Below are 13,123 nucleotides of genomic sequence, written 5' to 3'. Positions count from 1 at the left end.
CAGTTATGTTATACAACACATGGCACTCCCTTTTTTTTTTTACACAATAGACAGGCCACACACTAAAGCATTGACATTAAGCATATTGACAGAACACGTCAGTCAACTGTGATATAGCCAGCTCAAGAACTCTGGGATATGACTGACACGTCACTATAACGCACAATAAAATGAAATTTTCTATTCACGTCATTGTCCTGCCACCTGGAGTCGCTAAAATGCCAGCATCAAAAGTCTGCGTAGGACTTACAGATTGTTGAAATCTGCTGAAACATTAGACCTCATTTCACACCATGTTTGTGTTTTATAAATTCTGACTTTTGTGTAAGAAATGGCATAAATGGCCCTTGGCCTTTAGGCATTTCTGTCCTTGTTTAGAATAACCAAACCCCCCCAAGTTACAACATGAATCCAGCTACTCATGAAGGATTTTCTCAGATGTTGGCTCTGCTATTGGTAAATAATCAAGCACAATGGCCGCATCCCTGTGTGCCCAACTACGTGCCACAAGAACTCTACTGCACCTTTCAGTGGTCAAACAAAAGTCCAGCTTGTCCAAATACTCTCCTCTATTTCAATTCCATAAGCAGCAGTGTTAACTGTATACTTAAAAATGAAGACCTGGAAACATTTCATTCAGCACCACAATTCATAATCCTAATAAACGAAAAAGATCACACGCCCATTTAATGTGACCTTGCTGAGCCTCAACAATGTCTGCTCTGACAGCGATCTCTCAGCCTCTCTTTTCTCTCAGATAGCGGTATCAAATGACGAATGGTCGCGGTAATGAAATCCCCTGTAATTCTGGGACAAGTCTCTCTAGATTCAGCCAATTTATAGAACCATATGGGGTTATTTCAACTTCGTCAGTCTGCTCTAATGGAAATTCTGTATTTTTTTTCTTGTCAACAATTTTGATTTCATTTTTCTTCCAAGGAGTGGAATGCAGAAACTCATCTCAAGGAGGCAGCACATAGCCGACTGTTTATTTCCTTCAGTGCAAGGCTCGTTTAACACAAAAGAGGGACTCCTGGGAAAGATTTAAAGAGTTGAATTTCAAATTGGCTCGAAAAGTGGAAGGATTAGTCTCATGCCTGTAGGACTGGTGGTTTTTAATGTCAGCCATCTGATTGAAAATGGAGGTACTGACACACCGAGCAGCAGGCTTTGGCAGTAATGCCCAGTATATTGTAGGTCAGCCCCAGCATCAGCTGCACGCTCATTTATTTACAACTAAACCTGAGCCCAGTGAGGTAAACAAGATGGGGATTAGGAAAGGGCCAGGATGTCGTGTTCACAAAGGCTGAGAGGTCACCTGAGGGCTACTGGTGGGTTTAGGAGCAGCGAAGCATGCACAGCGTTTTCAACACATTCAGGCAATCTGCAAGACCGAACAAGCCTGCATGCTGCCGCTGAACAAAAGACAAAATTGTCCTCGGGACACCAGGGAGAGCGTTAACAAATAATAACCAAGTGGGGGCTGCAGTTGGCATTTTCTTCACTCAAGTGGCGTGAAACTGAGAAAATGGAGCACCATTTTATGCACAGATTGTTTTCTGCTTTGTGACTGGTATTTTTTAAAGCATGTACTTATGTATTTACATATGCCAGTATTTATATATTTTTCCCCATAAGGGGTGCAGTGGTTAGGACTGCTGCCCCAGAGTTCTATGACCTGGGTTCAATGTCTCATGCCAGCATGTTCTCTGGGTTTTCTGGGTTCCATTAGTTGGAGATAAAATTGGGCTGGTATGAGTGTGACAGACTGGCACAGGGCAGCCTTGCTGCTAGTGCTGCAGGGCTTTTTTGGTTCAATTATTTCAAAATATAAAATTAAATGTTGCTGTGCTTTTCATATCTTTTTGGATGCTACAATGTTTTGAAATGTCAAACACAGCCTGCTGTGACAATCTAGAGACTGGCGATGTGCTGCGTCTTAGGCAGATCTGCAAGTAAGCATTTTGCTGTTCTCTGAACATATGACAAAATGTAATACTGCTACTGCAAGTTAATAATAATAATATTTATATAGTACTTTTCTAACCTACTCAAAGTGCTTTACATAGAGAGTGTTGAGCCACTTCAGCCGCCACCAACGTGCAACATCCACCTCAATGATGCAAAGGCAGCCATTCTGCGCCAGTACGCTCAGCACACAATAGCTATTAGATGGTGAAGGGCTGAGAGAGATATGGGAGAGGGGATGATTAGGGGGCTAGAAAGACCGGGCTGTGGTGGGCAGTTCAGCCAGGACATCTGGAAACACCCCACTCTTTTCGAAAGATGCTCAGGGACCACAATATTATGTCTCATCTGAAGGACGGCACACCATTTTTGTCAGCACAGTGTTCCCATCACTGCTCTGGCTAGTGGGATGCACACACAGACCAAGTGTCCCCTACTGGCCTCACCCACACTAACACGAAAAGTTTGGACAATACGACTGAAATCACCTAAATCAAAAATGTGTGTGTGCCATTAAATATCACGCGTTTTACCTCTACAGCCCACTTATATTTCTCATAATATAGTTGTGTTATGTCCAGAGCAGGGTAAAATAATTAGCCAGCCAGGGATAACTCGGAACGTTAACTTCTTTATTTTATGACAGGCACAAACGATCACCAATCAAGAAGACGTTATTTTATTCCTAGACTCCTTTGCTATCCCTTCAACAGGTAACACATTTTATAAGAACTCCCCCTAGCGTTCTGGCAGAAACTACAACTGAACACAAGTTGCTAATCACAAACTAACCTTCAAAATTCGAATAACAGACTGCTGGAACAGTAAAATGGCTGGCTGACCTGACCTGCACCCTCACTGCTCCAGAGTTCTGTTTTCAGATCTCAACCTGTGGACTTCTTTGTGGAGTCTGCACATTCCCCCCACATAAATTTGGATTTCCTCCTACACTCCACTTTTCAATAGGCTTGGTGATTCGAAGTTGGCCTTTTGTGAATACTGCAGGTCCATCACGTTTTTGGGAATGACGTCAGCGTCAGACTAAATTAGACGATGAATACTAGAAGATAAAAAGCTGAGTGGCAAAGGTAAACAAGACATGGCAGTAAAGCTTAGGGAACACAGGCATGGTATTCTGATTTGGTCAAACAACTGCCACCGCCAAGTAGTGGCCAAGTAGAGCACCCTGTCACACACAAATCACGGTGGAGGGAAAAGAGGTGGGCACACAAAATGGGTGGGCGGTTGGCCCGATCGGAGCCCCTTTACCGCCGCTCCGCTGCCTTTGTGTCTTAAAGGGCGAGGCTCATTTCTAATTACCCTGTGGCATCTTTTAACGAATTTCAGGTTTGGCTGGAACAGGAGGATCCCGAGGCGCACGCAGCTGCCGATTGCCTGCAGAGTTGACCTCGCCAAGGTCGGGTGACGGGTGTGTGTGGCGCAGGAGGGCGTGACAGGGTGACAGCGACTAGCACGTGAGGCCTCGTCACACCAGGCTACTGTGCGGAGGATTTACAGGATTAGGAGCCCGCTGTGACTGATTAGGCGCGCCATGACATTCATTCGGCGGTCACTTTAAAGTAAACTGCTTTACGACGTGAGCACGTCATGTGAAATCACGCAGGGTGGCGGCCCGCAGGCGAGCCATTTAACTGTCCAGCCTACGCTCAGAGTCTAGCTGTACGGAATGGCGACGTGTTTTGAAAGGCGCGATATGAGAATGGCGAAGTGTTTTGAAAGGCGCCATATGATGTTTTCCTTTTAAACATTTACACTCCCGAGGCGTGTAAGCACATGCGGTTAGAAGCCTGCATTAGTGATCTGATCCGAACATTGACGAAGCAACGAAAAAAGTGCTTCTTGAAAAACAGATCATAATATAAATGAGTAATTGTATTTATCGTTTGTATTTTAATCGCAGCTGTTTTATCGGAAAAGCGCATCCAGTTGAAAAAGAAGAAAATGTCTCGGTACGTTAAAAAGTGAGTTTAAATGAATTCCTACAGGCACTGTGGTTCATAGACTGTACGAAGCAGCTTGTGAAAGGTTGAGACACGAAAGGCACTACTTATCGGGATGTTGTGTTTTTTCCCTGTCAGATTTGCTTCGACTTACCTTCGTCCGGACGGGACTGGCGTGCAGTTCCAAGCGGCGGCTCGTAGATTACGTCATGAGCGCGTCAATTGCGCGCCTTTTTAACAACATTTATTTCATTAGCACGTTTTTATACACAGGATGTGCCTCATAGTGCTTTACAAAATGTAAAAGAAAAATAAATTGAAATTAGGTGAAAATAATAACAAACAAAATAAATCACTACACATACATAAAGTGGATATATAAAGAGGCCTTACATAGAGAACATATAACTAATAAGTTAAGATACCCATGGAGGACAGTAAGAAAAAAAAACCTCCAGATAAGCTGGAGAAAAAAATCTGCAGGGGTTCCAAGACCAAAAGATCACCAAAGCCACCACTGGGCATTCTAACAAACATTAGTGTTCTGTTCCTTATTATTTGTTTATGCTTTGTCTTGGAGGATTCAGCACAGTGTGTCTCATGGGAAGCTGGGGTATCATCTTTGTGATGAGTGAGGTCTGTGGCGGTGCAAGTTTAGATAAAAACAGTGTAGGGGGATATTAATGGTTTTGTTTAACTCTTTTTGTGTCAGCACGTGCCAGCCTGATTACCAATTGCCAACTGAGGGCATTGTGGCAGTCTGAGGGCACCAGGCAAGCGCAATACAGAGGATAAAAGGAAGCACTGAAAGTGTGGAGGTGGACATTTCAAAGGATACAAAAACAAAACTGAAAGCGAACACTGGAAAGTAGGAAAAGCGAATGGAGGAGAACTAGCGGGGCAGCACCAAACTGCTGAGCAGATTTACATGACAGAAGGCCAGGAGGTGCAGGCACTCTTGTCAGCTGAATGGCCAAAAAAGCAGAGCTGTCGGAAGGGCGAGCGAGGCCATGGGAGCAGGTGGACTTGTTGGGGTCTTGACATGGCTGCTTCAAAAGGAGGGCATGGTGCCCTGGGGAGCTGTGGGTACAGGAGGAAGTGGCAGCTTTGTGGACTGCAGTGGGTTTTAAGGAGTTTTTTTAACAATGATTCATAGTGTTAGCCTGGTGTATCTCCATTGGTAAGGTATTCCAGATTTTTGGTGCATAACAGCAAAAGGCCATCTCAACAATTTTTATGCTTGGTTTTTGGAGTAATAGGCAGACCCCCCATTAGAAGATCAGAAATTACAACTTCAAAATATAAGAAGGAGCAAGATTGTTTAAGATTTCATATACCAGTGGTAGTATTTTAAAGTCATTTCTAAAGGACACTGGTATCCAGTCTAACAACACAAAAGCTGGTGAGATTTGCTCAAGTTTTCTTTTTCTGGTTAAGATTCAAACCGCTGCATTCCAAACTACTTGCAACCAATTGATGTCTTTCTTAGGTAACCCTGTTAGATGTGCCCTTTCATCCAGGGGCTTGAGTTCAAAATCCAGTCCTGTCTGTGTGATAAGTCGGATCCTGTGCAACCTGAATTGAATGCAAGAAAAGAACCAGTCACAGGAGCGGGTCCATCCCAGGATGGGGTCACTCACTGTCTGTTAGCTAGTGCTAAAAAAAGTAGAAAATCCAACTATAACACTGGAAGAACATACAAGTACCACAAATACAGGAGCAGAACTCATGTCCCAAAGCTGTGAGGCAGTAGTGCTATTCACTGTGTCACCCACACTACAGGCCCCATTGTGAGTCTTTGTTTTCCAGCATGTATTTAAGATGGATTCAGTGATGCGTGTCTTCCTCTTATTGAATACCCTTTCTGGCCTTTCCGTGCTGAACTGTTCTGAAACCTTTAAACTCCACAATGGAGCCAAGAAAGAAAACAAAACAAAAATTTCGTAATGTCCTCTGTGGCCGAGGGGTAACCTATAGCTTTAGAATATTAAACAGGTTCAGGCGTGCCATGAAATGATCCATGTGCAGGCTGTGACAACCTTTCAGGTCATGTGCTTGTTCTTGTGCCTTACCAAAGCTTTAAAACAGCTGGGTGCACACGATGGGCTATGGTTATCTGACGTCTCTTTAATCTTCAGGGTTTTCAAAGCACTCTTTCATTTTGAGGTTCTGCCTTCTCCTGCCCTGCACACATTGGTGCTTACCATCTTTTTGTTAATGTCACCCTGTCAGGGTGAATGACCCAGCAGTCTCATGCGAGTGACCACATAAGGTTTGTCTTTTCAATGCACCCACGTTCTCTTTTATTTAGGGGGTGTGGTCTCTAATTAGCTGAGGGTGGAGCCAACAGTGAATGCTGACTGACTTCGACTGACGTGTAGCTAATAGGATGAAGGATGATTGTGTAAGTCTGCACAGTTTGCCCTTAAATTAATTAAATGAATGTAAACATGCAGGAATCCCTTTAATACAGTTCACAGTTGTGGTGGACCAGAGCTTATTATATCTCAGCAGCCCTGGGCAGGACACCAGTCCATCATGGATCCACCCACACAGGGCCAATTTGGAAACAGCAACAAGTGAGTGATATTACTAGCTGGCAGGAGAATCCAGCATTGGTTGTGGTGGGAGCAATGACCATTGTTGCCCAGGTTGGGGGCACTAAGTACATTTCAGATTGAAGCATAACCTCTGGTGCTATGGGGTTCCTCTGGACTAATGGGAAATCTGTGCAAAATGTATTGCAAATGGGCTCAACAATGTAGATGGTGCATGCTGGACAAACACACATTCGGTTTTTTATTAGATTGGGTTGTTAGTGAGAATTCTGGGAGAACATTTAGCGAAAAAATAAAGGAACTGTATGTTGCTTCTTTCTGCACTGAACATAATCACAAGATGCTTTACATACACTGAGTTACAGAACAACTATTGTGTGTTGGGCAACCTATAGAGATTATGTATTAATACATACACTAGTCAAACTCTCAGCCACATCACTTTGAATGTTTTGTGTATGCCGTTATAATGCTCCGTACAGACACCTCTTACACTCTTAAAAATTAAGAGGCAAAAAGTAGTTGTTAAGAGCAATTTCATAAGGAAAGCATTTTTGGTTTCCAAAAAGAGTCATCAACGTGAATGTTCCAGGAAGAATCGTTATTCCGATTGACATGTTTTATAAATAACCATGAATAAATGATAATAGATTTGTAAAATCGTAGTGGCTTCTTGATTTTAAAAGACCTCTTTCTGTATATAATAACACAGGCTAAGTTCAGGATTTCTTGATCTGCTGATATCCTGCTAGTAAATAAAAGATTTCTGTGTTGTCGACATATTAGGAATGTATTTAAAACCAAAAGAACTAGCTACATATGCAAAGAACCCAAGCAATGGTTCTATAAACAAATACACGACCCAATACAGAGCCATTAAAGAATCAACATTTTAGTTTAGAGTTTAGAATTCATTCATCTCCTAACCGACTCATGCAGGTTAAGATTATGAACCACCACAGCAAACCCTGGCAGCACTGGACACAAGGCAGGACCAGCCTGGATGAGCTGCTAGTCCATCACCAGGACACTCACACTGAGCCGTATGCACACTCTTACATGGGGGGTGTTTACACTTAAAAATGGCTTTGCCAAACAGGGAGAACATTCAGACTGCACTGACAGTATGTCAGTCATTCATCTGTTAACCCCGCTTTTAAATTGTGATGTTAAACCATTTTTCAAGCTGTAGTTCTTCACATAGTATATGTTAATTTGACACATGAAACTGTGCTCTATAGTAAATAAAAAATCATGAAATTGTGTAAAGAATTTTTATAAATGAAAAAAAAAACCAATACCTAGCCTGCACTTGCATTTTTAAATGGAGGTGAAGTATACTGGGGTCCAAACATGAAAACAAAAGTCATAAAACCGCAATGTGAAGGTACAGGTTGGCTCCACGCATCCTGGGAACCTCTTGAACCCAATACCGCTGATAACATACCCAAGGGATGAGCCAGCAGATGAGGATACAACACACATATAGCAAGGGGTCGGTGTAAAAAAGTGCTCCCGTGCTTTTACTAGTTAAAACCCAACAACAAAAGTGTTCAATAAGTGCAGTGTGTAAAATGTTAAATAAATAAATAATCCATAAAAACAAGGTGAAGGTCAAAAACAAATAAATAATTTATTAAAATCAGAGGTTAGACGATCCACAAAACTTTGAGCCCTGAATACTGCCCTTTTAAACCTGACACCTCTTCCCCTTATACTGTTCGGAACTCACAAGAAGAGGAGATGCCATGCGACAGATGCAGTCAATGTTCATAACCTGGCTCAGTTCCCTGCCACCCCTGCCATCGGCATCTGCGGGGCACCCTGTCGAGCCACACACACCTGTCCTGCCGCTCACACTTGGCCCTTGCCATTCAATTATTTACTTTTTCAAAATCGTCCACCTTTTTCTGAGCTGTGGACCCGCTGTACCACACACAACTACGAGCACACAAGCAAACAGGAAACATATCCTCACCTCTTGAAAATACTCTCAGCAGTCTGATAAAATGCAATTCCCTCCTGTTGACCTGAAGGCATGTTTTCTTAAACTGAGGCCTGTGCTGCTTCAAAGTTGACGTTTTCAGTAAGTTTAAGACTTTTGTTTTCACATTTATTTTCTGGCTCCTGCACCTCCATTTTAAAGCACAATAATGGGCTACTTGTATTTTAAAATTTATAAAAAAAATTGCTTCATTTTCATTTGGCAAATTATTCTTTATCATGATTATGAATAAATAAGTTTGATTTGTAAAATATCAAACTTATCTTTTAAATTACATATTTAATCAAATCCCACGCAAGTGACTTTATTTATTACAATAAAATGTTTGTGTTACATCAGACAAGTCTCACATGTCAGAGTGAATGGGGAAAACACAACTTCTAAAAATGCTGACGTATGACTGCCATGTGAACAGGCACCAACTCCAGTTTGGTTCCATGTGACCACATCTTTACTGTGTAGTGGTCCATTCCTAAGTCCACCGCATCAGCTGACAGGTACTGCACATTGAAACACTCCCAATATTTTGTTGTATTCATTTGCCAGGACTGCCAGTCTATACTTTCCAAGGCATTAGCTACCTTATACTCAACTACAACCCCTCTGTCCAGACAAAGAAGTCTGATTTGGTGTTTTGTTTGTTGTTGTTTCCTTATTCTTTCTGCATTTTGATTCTGCGTTGGGTTTGCTGTGTTAACGCACATCATTCTTGAATGACGAACCGCACAAGGCCAATGTTACGAACTGGAGAGTCCCAAAAATACTCAAAATGCCCACTAGAGGGGGAAATATAGTAAAACCCCAGGTAGTTACAAAGAATCTTCATAATTAAAAAGGTGTATTTTAATAAAATACTCTGTAAAACAGAAATAATCTCTGAAGAGGCCAAAGGCACAGAAGGTAATGCCTTCAAAACAGGCACACCAGAGACAAACAATGTCCAACTACACAGGCAAAGTAAAAAAAAAGAGCAAAAGAAGACATCTGACCACAGCACGAACGTGTTCACAATGAACTGCAAGGGACTGTGGGCTTTAGAGTCTCCTGCGATGATGGACACATGGCTCCACCAGGAACATAGCAGAACAGGCATTGTCGCATGAAAATTAAATAATCCACATTGGTAACATAAAACATGAAAAAATAGACAAAAATAAGACATTTGAACCCTGACTGAGATAACTCCCTGTAGGAAAAATGCTCTGAAAGTGTTAGTGTGGACAGGATATTAAAAAAAAGGCTTTTTCAAATGTATCCATGTGTGGATGGTGCCTCACTTTAAGGCCTACAAGAATGTCCGGTCAGTGTTTTACCGCAGAGGACAAATCCAGTGAATGGTGAGATGCTTTCAAAGTCCACCACAGTCATGAATGCCGATTGACATGTATTCTGTAGCAGTCTTCTACAGCATATACTGCATTCTCACAATAAAGACAAAATGTTATTCATTCATTAGTTTTCAGGATGCTGTATTTTATATGAAGAAATCAAGACGCTACATCTACTGTTACTTGTGCAGGAACTGACTGGGAGCTTTGAGAATGAAAGCAGACCTTTCTGGGTAGTCATCTTATTTTCATCACTGAGGAAAGAAACAGAAGGAATTTATCCATCAGGTGAGTGCAGTTGTGTTTTTTATGAAATAAAATGAACTTCTGAATTTTAATAAATTCAAGTTGCATGTTGGTCAGATATACAAGTACAGATTTCACTGCTCACTACTTCACTAACTTTAAAATGTATTTGGGCCCAGTCGTTTATAACTACCATCTTCTCACAACACAGCCCCAGAATTCCCTTGAAGATTCCCTCTATTCTCTGAATGGATGAGTAGTAATTTTCTCAAACTAAATAAGGAGAAAACAGAAATTTTAGTGATTGGCAAAAATGGATATAATGAGGTTATTAGAAATAAACTTGATGCATTGGGATTAAAAGTTAAGACGGAGGTAAAGAATTGAGGGGTAACTATTAACCTGAATTTTAAATCACATATTAATCAGATCACTAGGACAGCATTTTTTCACTTAAGAAATATAGTAAAAGTTAGACCTCTTATAACATCGCAAGATGCTGAGAAATTAGTTTACGCTTTTGTTTTCAGTCGACTAGATTACTGTAACGCTCTCCTCTCAGGACTACCAAATAAAGACATCAATCGATTGCAACAAGTTCAGAATGCAGCTGCTAGAATCTTAACTAGGAAAAGAAAATCCAAGCACATCACTCCAATGTTGATGTCACTACACTGGTTATCAGTGTCATTTAGAATTGACTTTAAAATAGTGCTTATGGTTTACAAAGCTTTAAATAATCTCGCTCCATCTTATATTTCGGAATGTTTTACATCTTACACTCCAAATCGTAACTTTAGATCTTCAAATGAGTGTCTACTTATTATTCCAAGAGCAAAACTTAAAAGAAGTGGTGAGGCGGCCTTCTGCTGTTATGCACCTAAAATCTGGAATAGTCTGCCAATAGGAATTCGCCAGGCTAATACAGTGGAGCATTTAAAAAAAAACTGTTAGAAACACATTACTTTAACATGGCTTTCTCATAGCTTCATTTTAGTTTAATCCTAAAACTCTGTACTGTATATTCAACTAATTATCAATATCATTCCTGGTGGCTCTGTAATCCGTACTAACCCCTACTTTCTCTTCTGTTCTTTTTCTGGTTTTCTGTGGTAGCGATCTGCTCACCACCACCTGATCAAAGCACTGTGATGTCCCTCCATTGATGGGTTAAAGGCCAGAAGTCCAGATGACCGTCATCATCAAGTCCTTCCATGAGAACCCTGAATACAATGAGGACTGATTGAGGTCATTTATGTTTGGTAGAATGCCTAGAGGGGGCTGGGTGGTCTCGTGGCTTAGGAACTCCTGCAGATGTTATTTTTTACTTTACTTTTATTCTAAGTTAATTAGTATTTCCTAATTTTATTTCTTATATATTTTCTCTTTTTTTCTCTTTCTTCATCATGTAAATGTTGCTGTTGCAAGGGAAGCACTTGAGAGGTACTACTGTATATGTTAGTATACGCAGGGCAGTGTCCCCCAGTGAGCAGCTGCACAGCCAGCCTCACTCAGCATGGCTTGTTGACCTGTGAGCCACTACTTGAACAGACCCAATGTTCAAGAAGAACGGACATCCAGCAATGCTGGCCCACTATTGGAAAACTATGACTATGCCGAGTGCCTCTTGTGGGCCACTTAACATGCTTCTGGCCTAATGAGCTGCAAGCACTCGGCTGCCTTCAGCTGCCACAGCCCACGGAATACTGCAGACATACAGAGGCACAGCGTCTGCCAGTGGGAATCTGCAGCCCGCACTGGCAATTCCCACACAAACAGTGCTGCTCTAATTAGGCACTGCATTCAAATTTCCAGTAGCTAGAGGCTTGTTGCTAAAGACTCCATTAAAAGTGAGACAGGGAGAGAGAGAGAAAGAGAGTCAGCTTCTCATTCAAATGTCAGAACAAAACAGCTCATCAATCTCTACATCCATTTTCTTAACCTGTCGAGTATGACTTAGAGCAGCAGTTTTCAGTCTCGGTCCTGGGGACCCACTGTGGTTGCAGGTTTCTGTTCCTGCCGGATTTATAATCAGTGACAACAACTGATAACACTGATCTCATTTAACAAGCTGGCATTTTTTTCCTGTTCTCTTATTCTACATTTAGAGAAGCACAGCAGCACGATTTTTACTTTTATAAGATATTAAGAACTATTTCTGTTTTTGCTATAGAGTTAAATGCGTAACTCTCTTTTGTTGATTTCATTATATTCTGCCCTATTGCTGTCCAGTTTGCCCCCTTCATTGTATCTTAATATTTATAAAAAAACTAGCAGAGCAGACATCCAGGCAAACACTGAACTGTGAACTTTAGCCACAGACCCACTAATTAGTAAATAATGGATTAATTAAGCAATTAGAACACCTGGAAAAGTAGAATGAAAATCAAGATGAAAATATTGTTAAAAAAATATTATTCCCATATAACTGCTTAGTATATTTTAATATATCCATCCATCCATTTTCCAACCCGCTGAATCCGAACACAGGGTCATGGGGGTCTGCTGGAGCCAATCCTAGCCAACACAGGGCACAAGGCAGGAACTAATCCCGGGCAGGGTGCCAACCCACTGCAGGACACACACACACACACACCCAGCACACACTAGGGCCAATTTAGAATCGCCAATCCACCTAACCTGCATGTCTTTGGACTGTGGGAGGAAACCAGAGCGCCCAGAGGAAACCCACGCAGACACGGGGAGAACATGCAAACTCCACGCAGGGAGGACCCGGGAAGCGAACCCGGGTTTCCTAACTGCGAGGCAGCAGCGCTACCACTGCGCCACCGTGTATTTTAATATATACTATATATATATATTTTTTTACCAAACTTAGTTTTCTAATTTCTATATTGTTCCCAAAAACACAGAATCTGGGAAACAGCAGTTCACTTAATTAGATTAGGAGTCCATTTAAAGACAGAAGCTGGTTGGAACAAAATCCTGCAGCCACAGGGGGTCCTTAGGACCGGGTTTGGGAACCCTTGACTTTGAGCCACATGGAGCCGAAGACTATCGTGGTGTCACTGAGCACAAGACAGGAACCAGTCCTGA

This window comes from Erpetoichthys calabaricus, chromosome 2 (genome assembly GCF_900747795.2).
Source record: "Erpetoichthys calabaricus chromosome 2, fErpCal1.3, whole genome shotgun sequence".
NCBI lineage: Eukaryota > Metazoa > Chordata > Cladistia > Polypteriformes > Polypteridae > Erpetoichthys > Erpetoichthys calabaricus.
This window is presented reverse-complemented; position numbering follows the sequence as displayed.